Here is a 16,429-nt window from a genome sequence, read left to right as displayed (position 1 = left end):
GGGGAATAAGGGGAAAATGGGAGGGAGGGAAGAATGGGAGGATACAAGAGATGGGATAACCCTTGAGATGTAACAAGAATAAATTAATAAAGGGAAAAAAAACAAAAAAACCCCAAAAAATAATAAAATAAAGTAAAACAATGATAAAATTAAAAAAAATAAAAAGGAACAGAGAAGGCATAAACTTGGAAGGTGGTTGAGGGAGGTGCAAGTAGAACTGGGATGAGTTAGGGGAGAAATTGGGGGAAGAATAATGAAAATACAGTGTATGTATTCATGAAACGATCAGAGGATTAATAAATATATCCTTACTAAAAAAAAAAGAAAGGACAAGGGCATTCATGGCTCTCTGTTCCTGTTACCAGCATTCCCCACCATGGTGAATTGCACTCTCAAACTGAGCCCAAATAAATCCAGGCTTCTTTTAAAAGAATGCATATGATAACATGTAAAGTATGTCCCACAAGCATTTCACCCATGGAGCCATCTTTCCAGTTATTTTAAGTTTTCTGAAAGTATCTATCTATCTATCTATCTATCTATCTATCTATCTATCTATCTATCTATCATCTATCTATCTATCCATTATCTTTCTGTCTCTCTATCCTTTTCTATTTGCCTATCTATCTGACTATCTATATCTATTTATCATCTATTTATCTATCAATCAAATATCTATCTAGCTATCAATCATCTATCTATGTATCTATCATCTATCCATCTATCAATCAACTATCATCAATCTATCTACTTGCCTATCCATCTATCTATCCATCATCTATCTATCTATCTATCTATCTATCTATCTATCTATCTATCTATCTATGGATCTGTCTACCTTTTGTGTAGCCTTGGCTAGTTAAGACCTTTCTATTGGGATTACAGATATTCAGCTCATGCCTGTCCGTGAAGCACCCTCATCATGCGCATGGGTGAATAGACACTTTGAGCTTAGTTTCCATACCTCCTGGTAATTCATGCTGGTTGCTGAAAGGAGCTTTGACTCCAGTCACCTGGACATCAGAGTTTACACATTTCTATTCTCCAAGTGTGTTACTACATGTGATATACAGCCTATGTGACATAGCACTTTCCAGATTATCACCTGCATTGTGTTAAATGCTCATTACTGCTTTGCACAATTATTACAATTTTTTTTTTTGGTCTTGGGCAAGCAAACTCAAACAGGTTAAGAGCCCTGAGCAAGACTCCTTAGCTTGAAGTTGACCATCACTTCTTGAGCTGTAGGCTAAGATCAAGTATAGTCTGGCATTAGACAGAATAGGTCCAGAAGCACTAATGCTTTATCTAATACTGTCAGTACCAGAATCTGTAGGTGGATAAACATATCTTTGTATTGACCTCTTGATTATGAAAGGCTTGTGGCGACAGCTGGTAGCCTCTAACTAAAAAACATAAAAGTTGCAACTTCGAGGTTTTGAATGACAGCAATCAACTGTTTATCATGTACCTGTTACAGACTCAGAACTGTAATCAGCATGCTGTAAGTTGCCTTACTTAATTCCAAGAACAACATTCTAAGGTCAACATCCATCTCATTTTACTGATGAGGAGCTTGTACCTTAGACTCAATTAGGTCTTCAGAGTCACACAGCCAGTAATTGGCCAGAGCTGAACTCAAATTTTAAGTACAACTTGAATTTGAGAGGGCTCAAGGAATCACATTGGTTGAAATGGTTGTGATGACACTTTCAGTTCTTACATATGAGTAACAACCAAACTATAGCTGGGCAGATAGGTGGCTTATGGCTTGATGTGGAGGTGAGAAATTAGGAACAATAAAATGGAGGGTAAGATTTCAGCTAGCCTGTTGTCAAATTTTGCAAAATATGATCTTTCTGTGTTGAAGGATAATGGTGTGTCTCTCCTGTTGTAGACCAACATGGGGCTAAAAAGATTGGCCCACTGACTATAGAGAAAAGACGCAGCTATTCCATCAGGAGTCCCCTCCTCAGAGCAATGGAATTTTTGTCTCCTGCCTGACCCTGGCAGCTTAGCTTCTCACACATTTGGCTTTACTTCCTCCTCATTTTAATACAATATTTCTTTACTAAGAAGAGGAAACATGAAACCTATCACCTCTTCTCTGTCTCCTTTAGTGTCTTTGAGATACCACCGAGAAAAGAGGAGGGTCTCAGAAGAGGCCTCGGAATGAAATCGATGACTCTCTCTCTCTCTTCACAGTTTGGTTTTAAATAACTGATGGGGTGCAGAACATTAGCCCAAGTAGTGATGCAATGTTATATGTCCCTCCACTGCCTTTTTCCCCCTTATTGATGTTTTTTTGTTTGTGTCAGTTTGTCCATGAGGATTTTGGATGAGAACATATACATTTCATTGTGTGCTTAAAGATATTAGATACGGTTGCAATTTTTATTTCTGCATTTGTTTACAAATATATGTACCTTTCACCTAAGTTTTAATTTAAAAAGCATCATTTTTTTTGCATTGAAAACTAGTAGGTATTTATAATGTTTCTTTTCTCCTGTGTGTATGGAGACCACAAACCCATCCTTAGCTCTTTTCTTGTCCTGGTTTCTCATACAATTTTCAGAGAAGCCAAACGATTACTAGAATTTCCATGGTCTGAACCATGACTCTAAGTCTACCCTTGACCAGAACCTTCTAGTTTGGCTCCTACATTCTTTACTACTACTTCTGTCTTTTAACTCCCTGCTTGGAGCGTCCAGGCCCCCAAAAGAAAATCATGATGTGGTGAGTGAAGTAGTTACCGTGCGTCTTGCTAAGTCATCTTTGGGCATGTACCTTATTCTGTTAGCACTTACACGGGCCATGATTACAAATGTACAGAGTTCTTGAGGACTGATTAGACATTAAAAATACAGCACTCTTTTGCATTTCTAAATGAAAATCATTAGAAAAGCCTATTAAAAATGGCAAGAGCATACATAGCTTATCAGATTTGAGGCACTTAAATTCAGAAAGTGTTGGTGCAAAGTTTTATGGTGAGAACGGCATGAGAAAAAATATTACTTAGTTCACACCTCCTTTGGATCCCTCTGTGTGCTGCTGCATCTGTGGCCTTTTTTTCCTCCCCTCTTTTAAAAAGTTACAGTGACTTCACTGAGATTTTGTGATAAGCTGAACTCTTCACAGCTTGATCCTTTCCTGACTTTGTAGTGAAAACTAGTGTTGTTGAGTGGAACACAGGTTGCTGGTTGCTCTGTTGGACCTGGCAGGAAACCTAAATGCTTCATGTTTATTCCTTGCTGCTTGGCAAGTCCATTTGACTGCCCGTAGGATACATGGCACTGAATACAGACTGTGGTGGGATAGTATTTTAGGATAGTGGGGTTATATCTGGTTATATAAACTGGTTATGGATCTGATATGGTCTCCTACTTTTGTGGTTTACCCTGTTGGACTGGAGACTGATTCAGAGACGTTGATGAGTTTCAGAAGCTGGCCTCTTGGGATGTGGCAGCTTGCCACCATGCCATCAGTTTAGACTAATGATTGCACAGGATTCTCATGAAGCAGATGGCTACTAACCACAATATTAATATTATTTTGCTTTATGAATTTAGGGAAAATAATTTCCACAGTTGCAAGGGGGGAAAAAAAAACCTTGCTTGGATTTTATAAAGAATGATCTGCTACAGAAATAACATGCTGTCAGGACCTGTTTTATACACTTTCATTATCAGTGACAAATTGTGATATTAATTCTATGGCAAATTTTTGCTTGGGATTTTAGTGTTTCTCTGAGCCATTTCCTTTCTCTGCATCGCTAGCTGTAGAATAAAATGCTATGAATTTCTCCTTGGAGGGATTGACAGCTGGATTTAAATGTTACCTCAGTAATTTGCTTAGAGATTCTATTTTTTTTTTTTTTTTTATAGATTGGAAGAGGGGCTGTGCCTTGACAGGATTCGGAGTGGAGGTAATTGCTTACATAATCCAGGTAGCAGAGACTTCCGCCTGGATTCTTCCAATAATGTAGCCCAAACCAGAGACATTTATTTCTGTTTGAATTAGCTAGGTAATTACTTGTGGGTTCCGCTTTGTTTTGCTGATGACATTGAAGACTGTGGAGGTTGGGAGAAAGGATTGCAAGAGGCGAGTTTATCTGGATGAATCTGTGATCTGTGTAATTCAGCCAGACGTGCCAGTCATTTATTTTGTTTTGGTCAGTGTTCTGGACTTTTGTTCAGCGATGCTGTTTTGGTGTTGATTCGCAGAGAAGGATAATTCAGGAATGCCCAATATGAGAAAAGTAGAGAATCAAGATGACTTTGTTTCAAGCCTAAGGGTTTCTTTTTTTTATTTTATTATTTTTAAAAGAGTTTTTATTTAAGTAATTTATTCAGACTACATCTCATTTGTTATCCCATCACTTATATCTTCTTGTTCCCCCTCCTTCCCTCTTTCATCCTATTCCCCTCTCCTAGGTCTGTGACAGAAAGGGACCTCCTCCTCCACTATAAGATCACAGCCTATCAGGTCTCTTCCCGGTAGCCTGCTTACTCTTCCTCTGAGTGTCACCAGGCCTCCCCACCAAGGGGAAGTGGTCAAATATGGATCATCAGTGTTCATGTCCTAGTCAGTCCCTGCTCTCCACACAGTTGTGGAGAATGTGGTGTCCATTGGCTAGATCTGGATAGGGGTTCTAGGTTTACTGCATGCACTGACCTTGTTTCATACAGTAGTTTGAGTAGCCCCACCTGGCGCCAGATCTGTCAGCCTTAATGCCTGACATGTGTATCTTTCTGGGTCTGGGTTAACTTACTCAGGATGATCATTTCTAGTTTCATTCATTTGCTTGCAAATTTCAGGATTTCCTTGTTCTTAATAGCTGAGTAGTATTCCATAGTGTAAATGTACCACAGGTTTTTTTTTTTAATCCACTCTTTGACTTTGAGGGACATCTAGGTTGTTTTCAGGTTCTGGCTATTATGAATAAGGCTGCTATGAACATGGTTGAGCATATGTCCTTGTGTGCTGGAGCATCTTTTGGGTATATTTCAAGGAGTGGAATAGCTGAGTCTTGAGGAAGCCCTATTCCCAGGTTTCTAAGAAAGCGCCAGATAGATTTCCAAAGTGGCTGTACTAGTTTGCATTCCTACCATCAATGAAGGAGTGTTCCTCTCTCTCTCCACATCCTCGCCAGCATGTGGTGTCACTTGAATTTTTGATCTTAGCCATTCTGATGGGTGTAAGATGGAATCTCAGAGTCATTTTGGTTTGCATTTCTCTGATGATTAAGGACATTGAGCATTTCTTTAAGTGTTTCTCAGCCATTCAATATTCCTCTGTCGAGTGTTCTCTGTTTAATTCTGAGCCCCATTTCTTAATTGGGTTATTTGCTTTGCTGGTGTTTAATTTCTTGAGCTCTTTATATATTTTGGATATTAGTCCTTTGTCAGATGTAGGGTTGGTGAAGATCTTTTCCCAGTCTGTAGGCTGTCGCTTTGTTCTGTTGACAGTGTCTCCTGCCTTATAGAAGCTTCTCAGGCTCATGAGGTTCCATTTATTAATTGTTGACCTTAGATCCTGGGCTATTGTTGTTCTGTTCAGGAAGTTGTTCCAGGCTCTTCCCCACATTTTCTTCTAACAGGGTTTCTAACATTTGCATCACAAGGTTAACACAGCAGTTCTTGGCACCACCTATTGCCCATTCCTCTTTCAGTCTTGAGGCCCAATATGAGCAGGTATGATTTGCGGACTGCATTATTTTTTTTTTAAAGACAACACAAGTTTGAAATTTTTTTGTTTGCTTGTTTGTTTCCTTGGTTGGTGTTTAGATTTCTTTTTATTTCTGTGAAATTTTTATTTTATTTTTTTTAGTTTTTCAAGACAGAGTCTCTCTGTGTAGCCTTGGCTGTCCTCGACTCATTTTGTAGACCAGGCTGGCCTTAAACTCACAGTGATCTGCCTGCCTCTGCCTCCCAAGTGCTAGGATTAAAGGCATGTACCACCATGCCTGACAAAATTCTTGAAAAATTTTTTTAAAGAGAGGGGAGCCAGATGTATGTTAGATTTAGTCAAACAATAAGAGAGGAGAAAATCCTAAAAGGATAGGAAATGGTGAATGAGTAAGAAAAAGAAGGAAAAGATCCCATATTTTTGATAGGATGGGCTAGCAGAAAGACACAGCAAAGGATTGAGGTCCCACATCACTTAGAAGGTTCATTTTGAACTCTTGTCATTTTGTTGTGAATCTAAAAGAGGAAAAACATAGATGTGGTATCCAAGCAACTGCTCCTTAGTAAACCATCTCTTAATTATGTTCGGTATCCACTTTTTGATCACTTAGCAGTTTTGCAGCAATAAATTAGAAAGACAAGAGGTGACAGGATGTTAGATGGAAGTTTAATGACAACCAAAGTGACAGCTGACCTTGAGCAGAAGGAGAGCAACAGCCACAACAGAAGAAGCAGGTACTGAAAGGTACTACAGTGATAATGCACGGCGAATCCTCAGAGATGGCTCTGAAGTTACAGAAAAGCTAAGATACGGCCAGTTCCCTTCAGAAACCTGGCAAGTTGGCTCTGTCATCCAAAATGTTTGGGATCATAAGTATTTTGGATTTCATATACAAAACAAGAGGTCTTGGGAGACAAGACCTAAGTCTAAACCTAGAATGCCTTTATGTTTCATATACATTTTATTTTCATAGTCTAAAGGTAAGTTTACAGAATACGTCTAGTGCATTTCCATTTTGACGGCAACCCACATACTCACGTAGCTTTTGAATTTTCCGGTTGGGGTGCTCAACCTGTCATGATTTCTTTAGGAGGTTGGTGAAGGATTTGATGATAAACTTGGTCATATGAATAGGTGTGCTTTGATAATTTGTGATTGTGTGTGTGTGTGTGTGTGTGAGTGTGCATGTGTGTGTGTATGTGTAGTAGTAGTAGTAATAGTGGCAGTAGGTGAATCTCAGTGGTTCAATGATTTGATACCACTGTATTTTCAGCTGGGTTATAGCCAACTTAGCACTCCATCCTTATTTGAGTAATAAGGATCCCAGGACTACGGGAGTGGTTCAAATATCTGAAACTATCCTTTTACAGGGTTATTACCTTGAGCTTTTGAAAATTAAAAAAAAAACCTACTGGTAAAATAACAATGTGTTGGTGTTGTGTGATATTGTTCCTAGGGAGATGTGAACAAACATCTACTTTACCTTAGATAGGGAACCAATGACAGACAGAAGTATAGATACTACCAAAAATCTAACTCGGTGAAGCCATGCGCTTTATAGGGCAATGAGTGAGGTATTCCTTATAGGAGCAGAAAAACTCAAACAGTTGCATCTCCATAGCCAAGCCTGGCATGGGTGACAGGTCACAAGAGCTGGAAACCTGGAGGAGCAGACTGTACAACCTACAGGCAACTGGTTCAATGGGCTTAGAGTGCCCTTCCCAGGGAGCTGAGCTGGCTTGTGTTTCCTTGGTCTCTGATTCTTCCTGGCCTCTTGGTGTTTCTGAGCATGCCTCTCAGCCATCCTAACTATGTATGTCGTCTTGGGGGTGGGAGGTGTCTAGTGAATCTGGTCAGTTCCAGGGACTTCCTGAAGCTATTTTGAGTTGTGTACTTCCTGTCTTAACCAGCTTCCCCGCTTTACCTCCTCTGAGACCATCTTGTTGTTATACTTCTTTGTAAATGTCTTGTCTTAAAATATCTAGTCATTTTGCACACACGCCCTTTTGTCTTAAGTCTTAAGAAGTTTCCCTCCAAGATGGAAGGTTCTAATCGCAGAGGAAACTGCTACTTAACACCTGGTAATCCGTGGGTATGAATTCATCAGATTATTCTAGTAACTAGATAGTGTGAGACATTAACACAGAATGCATACTCATTCGCTCCTTAAACTGTAACTATTTCCGTGCTTTGGAGACTGAGAAGAAAGTTATAGAGAGCAAAAATAACCTACCTTGCTTCAATTCTGTAGAACAGTCACCTAACTTTAATTTTCACCTCCCTAGGGAATATAAATATTCCGAGCTTGAAGTCCTAAACACTTTCACCCATAGCGCTTGTTGTCGCTGATTAATTGGTTGGTCACTCTTTTTGGCCACGTGGCGCTCTTGCTGAAGTGAATGACACTACAATTGCAAGGTAAATTGTGCGGTTGTGCAGCATTTAGTTTTCTGCCCAGAGAACTCAACCGTGATTGGCAGTGTTGCCCGAGTTCATCAGGGAAAATCAGACATGTTTAATTTCTGCTGGTTTATGCCTGTCTTGGCAACCATGCTTCTGAGTGGTAATAGAGGAAAAGAAAAGGGTGGGGGGCAGAGGTTGTTGTCAGGTGGAAGGGGAAAAGGACTGTAACCAAGGTACAAATCAAGTGAGGCAGTGGCCACTTGGCCATCTCATTGGGCGTGTTCATGGTAATTCTACCTCTGTCCTAGACGGGAAATCACATTTTTAGGAAGTCTGCCTTATTTTAGACCACCCACCCACCCACCCAGTGATTCCGTAATTGTTACAGTATATTGGCTACACTGATTTAATTATCAGTAATGCCTTTACTATCAAATGTGCTCCGGCTTAACAAATAAATAAGTATATAGACAGTCTGCTCAATTTGTCTGAGACAGGAAAGAAGAATGTCAAGTCCACACTGGCTCTCATCACTCATAGATAACTTGTTTTACACCCGCTCATCTCCTTACATGTAAAACAATGGAAGCATTCTGGCAGGCGTGACTCCAGCTCCCTACCTAGTAGGAAATGAAATGAAGCCCCACACAACTTGAGCCTTCTCCCCTCCTGCCTCTGTACTTTATGGAGTATCTATGCTTGCTGTGGAATCGACAGTAACAAGACAAAGACTAACATTTCAGATGAGAAATGCAGGAATAAACAAAGCTCCATGGCCGACTCTCTACCGAATAGCGTGTCAGCCAAGAACAGGAGAGAGGAAAGCAAAGTCCAAAGACCTATCTGGAGAAATGTGAATACTCCCAAAGTGCCAGCCTCCATGTCCAGCCCAAGCACACTTCCCCTGGCAGCTCACCTCACATCACTAGCTTGGGACATCATTAGGAAGAATTTATCCATCCTTTGGTGGCCATTGACACTGACTTCAGTGGACAGTAACATTTTTATACTCTTTATGAAGGAGTCCAGAAAACACTTTCAGAATTCTCAACAGTTTCTTTTGGGGGTGATATACCTCATACCAGGGACATACCCTCACCAACAGCAAGCACATAAATGCTGTCCCTCCGCACTCACAGGCTTGCTTTTTATGGTATTTTTGCTGTTAAAAATCCCTGGTTACTTATTTTATTTGCACTTCCTCATGCAACATTGGCATCCTCTTCCCAGCAGCCCTCCGAATGTGTTAGTGTACAGCTACGCCACTGCAGACAAAGGCAATTAAGAGGTTTCAGAATATCGTGTTTGCCTTACCACACCAAACCTTTTCACCGTTTTGACATCTGTCTAGTGCTTTCTTTGTCTAGACTCTCCTTTATTTATTTATTTTTTTACCATGAAAATGTCCCCGAGGAAATCTTGGAAGATTAAACAGGGGATTCCGTGGGGCATAGAAACAATCTGCTAGTGGAGGTTGCTGTAAAATGGACCCCTGGGTGTGGGATGATGTGAGAAAGAGGGCTATACACTAGGAGACTGAAACCGGGTTCAACGTTTTGAATATGCTTTGTTTTCTCTCAAACTTATTTTAGAGTCTGATCTCCACTATGAAGCTTTGGGGGAGGTGATAGGGGTTAGAGAAAACCATCAGGGCATTACTCCCATGAATATGATGAGAAAGAGAAGGAGAGAGAGAGAGAGAGAGAGAGAGAGAGAGAGAGAGAGAGAGAGAGAGAGAGAGTGTTTGAGACTCTGTCAGGAAGAAGCCCAGATGTGGCTTTTGATCTGGGACCTTCAGAACTACGAGCCCAAAGTAGGCACCTTTCTTTAAGAATTACCTAGTCAGCCATGACTGGTGGTGTATGCCTGTAACCCCAGCACTTGGGGAGGCAGAGGCAGGCAGATTTCTGTGAGTTCGAGGCCAGCCTGGTCTACAAAATGAGTTCAAAACAGCCAAGGCTACACAGAGAAACCCTGTGTTGAGAAAGCAAAAACAGCAACAAACCCCAAACAGCCCAAAAACCCAAAACAAAACAAAATAAAACAACAACAAACAAAAAACCAAAAACCACCACCACCAACAACAAAGCCCAAAACAAAACAAAACAAAACCCCCCACAGAACAACAACAAAAGAATTATCCAGTTATGAGCAACAGAAAGATTACAATAAAAGGGATATAGTACCGAGCACCTCTGATACTGCCTAGCAGACATGAGGAGAAACAGAGGCTGACGAGAGACCCTCATGAGCCAGGAGGGAGGTCGGGAGCCTAAGCGAGCCTCTGAAGCCTAAAGTAGCGTGGGATGGTTAGATGCTGGCTTATCCTGTGCTCTCTCATGGTTGCGTCTTTTCCCCATGCTTCCCTTTCTTTAAACTTATTTTTAAGTGAGTGCACAAAGCATAGACCTTGTAGATACTGACATGGCACCATGCTATGCTCCAACACACATGCTGTGCAGTGCCCTCATCCTGTTAAACAAATTTGTGTTTCCAGACAGAACTCCCTTTTTAACTCTGTGAAATGTACCACATATAGTTATTTACTATACTAACCGTCCTGTTTGATGGAACGAAGCAGCACTCAATAGACGCCATCTCTCTCCTGATAGTGACTTCACACCTGTTAGTCATCTCTTCCTGCCCCCTGCGCTCCCTCCGGCAAATTTCTTAATGACCCTTTGCTTAATTTTCTTCATCTCAAGACGAGAGAATGACAGTGTCTACCCAATAGTGCTGACATGAAGAGGGCTCGGGTCAGCCGATGTAGAGAGCCTAGAAAGTGTGAAGGAGCATTTTTGAGACCTCAGTAAGCTCAGCAGCTCTCTCAGCAAACCTGGGACGTCCTCTCCCTACAGCTGTACGAGGTAAGCAAGCGTGAGGCAGCGTTTGCCGAGCCAGGAAGGACTTAACTGACAGGACCCACAGCAACGCAGCCATGTAACAGCAGCAGTATTTCTTTACAGCGCAACATCGATTCTCAGCTAACTGGCTTGAATTCCCAGTTCCCCCATGGGCCAAAGAAAGAGTCCCACATCCGATTGGACAATTATGAACAAAACCTAGGTACTCTACTGAGGATCGTCACTTGGCCTTAAAGCAATAGTGTTCCCTTGGAGATAAAAGCTCGGAAAACAGATTTTTCCCCTCTCTTTCTGTGGAGTAGGCATCCTTATAGATTCTGTTTATCACTGGGCATAGCATGTTACCTTTTTTACAGCTGAAGATAATTTGTGTCCTGTATCCGAGGTGGCTAAAACTCCCACTGGGTTATCTTTAAAAAAAAAAAAGATTTATTTATTTATTAAGTACACAATGTTCTGCCTGCACTGGGTCATCTTTTAATACTTAAAATGTTGTGAGCCTTGATGATTCAAGTGTATCAAGACTCTGTACAGGACAGCCAAGGCTACACAGAGAAACCCTGTCTCAAAAACCAAAACCGAAACAAAAACAAAAACAAAACAAAACAAAAAAGACTCTGCTCACTTCTCATATTAGCCTTTAATAGGCCAGCATTTACTGAGTAAATTTAGGATAATGGGCCAATAGTATGTTGTTTCAGCTTTCCAAGAACTTGAGGTAACTGGGAAATAAGACATTAATGTGTTTTGAGTACTTCCCAGTTGAATGTCAACCACATTGGGGTTTGTGAAGGAAAACATGTTTTCCCAACCCTTGCTTCACAGGCGTTCTGAGCATGCAGGCTTTGTCCTCTTGTCCAGGCCTCCATCTTATTAACCCAGTACTGAATCGTAGGTTATTGATAAATATCTAATAATAAGCCGCATTCGGCTTTATTCTTGCCAGACCAAAAAAAACAAAAAACAAAAAACAAAAAACCAAAAAAAAAACCAAAAAAAAAAAACCTGTTTTATCCATGTTTTGTGTCTTGTCCCGATACCGCACACTATTTTTATACCTGAAATTAATGTGCAATTGCTATTTTCATCACGCGGGTTATAATTTCTCAAATCTCTTTAACTTTCAATTGAAGACTTAGGTCATGAGAGCAAGGCACCTGCTGTAGTGTGTGAAGTTAATATGGTGCATATTAGTACAGTTTTGCTCTTTTGCCTGACGGTTACAAACTATTCCTCTCAACCGTGTGCCGTATTCAAATCTACTGCTGCTTTATATGTTTATTCTTATATTATGGAAGATGAGAACTGAACTGAGAAAGCACTGAGAGGATAGTCCTCTCTCTCTCGGGACAGAAACGTAAGCCTGAGCAATATGTCCAGTGGGGAGGAAGCAAGAGTGAGAAAGTAAACGACCTGAGTATTCGTCCCATTAAACAGGTAAAAGGATTCCCTGGCTCTCAGCGCTTTGAATCCAAAGCCCTGTGCTCTATTTACGATATAAATCCTATGCTCTTTGCAGTAGGCACTGCGCTGTGTTCTGAGCAATGGTTACAAAGGACTATGTTTCACTCCCCATGTAATGGGGTCCTGATATGCAACCGCAAGCTGGCTCTCTGCTAACTTGCTCGTGCCTTTCACAGCTGCAGTGTTGAGCAGTATTTTAAAACTTTGGAAGCCTTGGCTTCATACATGGTGCTGTTTGTTCAGTCTTTATAGATACATTTCCCATGCAGGCAACTGCAGCAGTTTCTTTGAACTTAATTTTTTTTTATTAAAAAAAAAATACAGTGTGGCTGAGTTAGAATTCATGAGTCTAATCTCAAATTTAAGCTTTCTTGTTGCTGACTGGCTATTTATTTCTTTTTCTCCTGGAAGATGAACTGGGTTATAACAGTTATCTCAGAGGACTCCATTGAGAGGAACTAGTGAAAAAAAAAATAAACATAATAAGTGTGTGGCTTGTTATAAAACCGTGAGAATGTATTGGAGGAAGTGGGGTGTCTGGCGATCATCTGGCTGCACACTGAACGCATCACAGCGCTTTGGCTAGGGAGCTGGGAGCCTCTTCTCTTTCCTTCATGAGCTTTAACAGTTATAATTCTGCAAGCCAAGGAGGAGGCTTGGAGAGCACGATCTTTTCATGCATCTTTTGGCTTCTTTTGAGGATAATTGTGACCTGATACACAGACCCATTGCTTGTTTCTCTTGGAGCATCCATGCATAGAGGGCTGTCAAAAACAAAGTGTGATCTCACTTACTACTTTCACCAAATACAGAGAGCTCTTTTAATTTACTAAGTAAAATTAATTTTCAAATTTTGTCTGTCTGTCTGTCTATGTCTCTGCCTGCCTCTCTCTCTCTCTCCCTCTCCCTCTCTCTCTCTCTCTCTCTCTCTCTCTCTCTGTGTGTGTGTGTGTGTGTGTGTGTGTGTGTGTGTGTGCATTTCCAAGGATGCCTGAAGGGAGTGGTGCACTCCTTAAAGCTAGAGTTCGAACTGCCAGATGTGGTTTGCTGGGAACTGAATTCCATTCTTTTGAAAAAAGCAGCAAGTGCTCTTAACTGCTGGGCAATATCTCCATCCCCCTTAAAATTAATTTTGATTTTTAAAAATAAAATTATTTTGAGGGAGTGCTTATAAAGACACATGATAAATATTTATACCCAACTATAGAAATTGCTCTCTGAGATAACTGGCTAACTACAAAACAAAACAAAATGCCAGGTTTTTTTTTTCTTCTTTTACCCAAAGGACTAGTTTAGCTTCATTTATGTTGCCTGGCAATAAAAGCCAGTGCCAATGAAGACAAAATACTGGCAGATATATTTCAGGAATGGATTGGAGAATTTATCCCATTCAGATCTCATCTCTTATTTAGAAACATGGCCAATATCCAGACTATACACTCTGCTAACCCTACCTCGTGTCTGTGACTTCAGGTTTAGTTGCCGATTATTTTATACAACCACCATATTTTATTGTATGCTTTAGATGGACACTACGTGGCTGAACTTCTATCTAGGTCTGAAGAAGAGAAAAAAGACCAATTGTAGAAGTCTTTGTAACTAGAGCCTTTAGATATACTGGACCTCTTTGTTTGTTTTGTTTTGTTTTCCAAGGCAGGGTTTCTCTGTGTAGCCTTGGCTGTCCTGGACTCGCTTTGTAGACCAGGCTGGCCTCGAACTCACAGAGCTCCACCTGCCTCTGCCTCCCTGAGTGCTGGAACTAAAGGCATGCACCACTGCGCCAGGCTCCAAACCTGCTTTTTAGAAGACACTCAGGACATACTGCTTTAGCTCTGAATCCTTTTTCCTCTCACTATCTTCTATTCATGTGAAGTAAAATCTAGTACAAGGTCTAAGAAAAAAATGAGATAGAAGAGAAATAAGTATTGTCTGTGATTTGAGCTTAATAACTGCATACAGTAACTAATGATACATTCAATAAGATGAATTAGGACGAAGAGGTAGGAGACATAAAAAAGTATCGACACCTCCCTTTTCTGAAACATGTTTTTCATATCCAAGACAGAGATCTGTGTTTGGAATGGGACATATAAATCATCTTGGAGGCCATTGCAACTAGTGCGATGTCTGCACGGGTGACCGGCTGGCCTGGCAGTGACAGATGGACTCACAAGATCAGGTCTGGTGGTTCAAATGGAGTTCATTTTGGCAGTGACTAAAAGTCTTTATGATCCAGTGATTGCTCAGTGGCCCGGATGAAATGTATTGGTCTCTTTCCTCGTGAGTAGTTGCTCACATCGCAGGACTAGAATGCAACTGGTACTAATTGTCTCCCTGGCTGATGGTCTCAGAAACGGGGTTAAAGAAGTCAAATAAAAAAGGACAAAATGCTCTATCTTTTTGTTCTGTTGATTATTTTCTTGAGCTCATTGCACTAGGTGCTCTCATCAACTAGGCAGAGGGAAGGAAATGATCCCTTGAAGTGACCCATGTTAGCACGAGGCTATCTCAACCGTCATGTGTTCAGGTCTCTTGATTGCCTCTGTGACCGTATTTTGAGTCATACAGGGATTTAGTACAACACTTTCACCCCAATGGGGGGACAGTAGTAAAAGTAACATTAAGAAATAGTCCTGAAGAGGGTGGAGGAATTTCCTCATTAGAGCGAAAGCCTTGTGGGGGTATGTGCCAAGGTTTGTTATAATTATGCTCTGCTGTGCACAAAGTGACTTTAATCAGTGTTCATGCTCTTAGGATTTATAAGAATGCTTAAAAAAAAAAAGACCTTTGTCCTTGAGTTGGGAAGGTGGCTCGGTTGGTAAAGTACTTGTCAAGGAAGCATGGGTACCCAAGTTTGACCCGAGAAAGCCCTACACAATGTTGGGCATGGTGATTTCTGCATATAACCCCATCTAGGTAATCAGTAATATTTTACTAAGCAAATGCATCCCAAACAGAAGGGACTTAGCAGTTTTGAGCAGCGTATTTCAAATCCTTGAGCTATTTGGACACTTGAGTATTTAAAAGCAGCACATGAAATTAGACTACTACTTCACACTATATCCCCAAGTTGTTAAAGATGAACCTTATGGGCCAAGGCAATAGCTCCATGTAAGAATACTTACTGTGAAAGCAGGAGGACATGGATTCACACCCCCAAACACATACACACACATGTAAAAGCTGGCCATAGCTAGGCATAGCTGTAGTCTGGGTGCTGGGTGGACAGAGACAGATGGGTCCTGCCTGGGAGCTTCATGGCCAGCCACCTGAGCTGAAGTGGGGAGCTTCAGGCTCACCAAGAGATTCTCTCTCAAATAAGGCAAAAAGGGGTAGAGGAAGATACCTGAAGTATTCCCCTGATCTTTGCATGTTCCCATCAGACATGTATCCACCCCACAAACACATGCACTGAACACACACACTTTATCCACACATACAAACACACACATTCTTCATACACACCCATGTATCTTTCATACACACACACAAACATTCTTTATCCACACACATATTTTTGACCCATACAAACATTCTTGACACACACAAATTTAAATATAAAATCTATAAAATATTTGATGAAAACATGCAGAGGCTTGCTGTGGTTTTCCTGAGAAAGCTCAGTCGGGACCTGTAGGGAAAGACTCGTAGGGAGACAGAGCACATTAAGGTTCTAAATGCTGTGAACGGTGGCAGATGCAATGTTAAGCATAAACAGCTAATGCGAAAACACTTGTGTCATGTATCATGTTTGCTAACAAGTATTTGTGGTATTTTAATCTTCTCCAATACACTGAATTCTTTAATCACTTAGAAAAGTAAGCAGTAATACAAGTAGACACTTTAGTTAACAAATTACAAATGACTGATAGGAAGAAAGCATTGCTCAGTCTGAGTATTAATTAAAGAAACTGAGATGAAAAAAAAAATACTCTTTTTTTGACTATCAGACCGGGACAATACAAAGAAAATTGAACCCGTCCTGTACTTGGGCTGCGGTCTATGGCAGG

This window comes from Acomys minous (assembly GCF_964271855.1).
Source record: "Acomys minous genome assembly, chromosome: 5".
Taxonomy (NCBI): Eukaryota; Metazoa; Chordata; class Mammalia; order Rodentia; family Muridae; genus Acomys; species Acomys minous.
Note: the sequence above shows the minus strand (reverse complement) of the source record.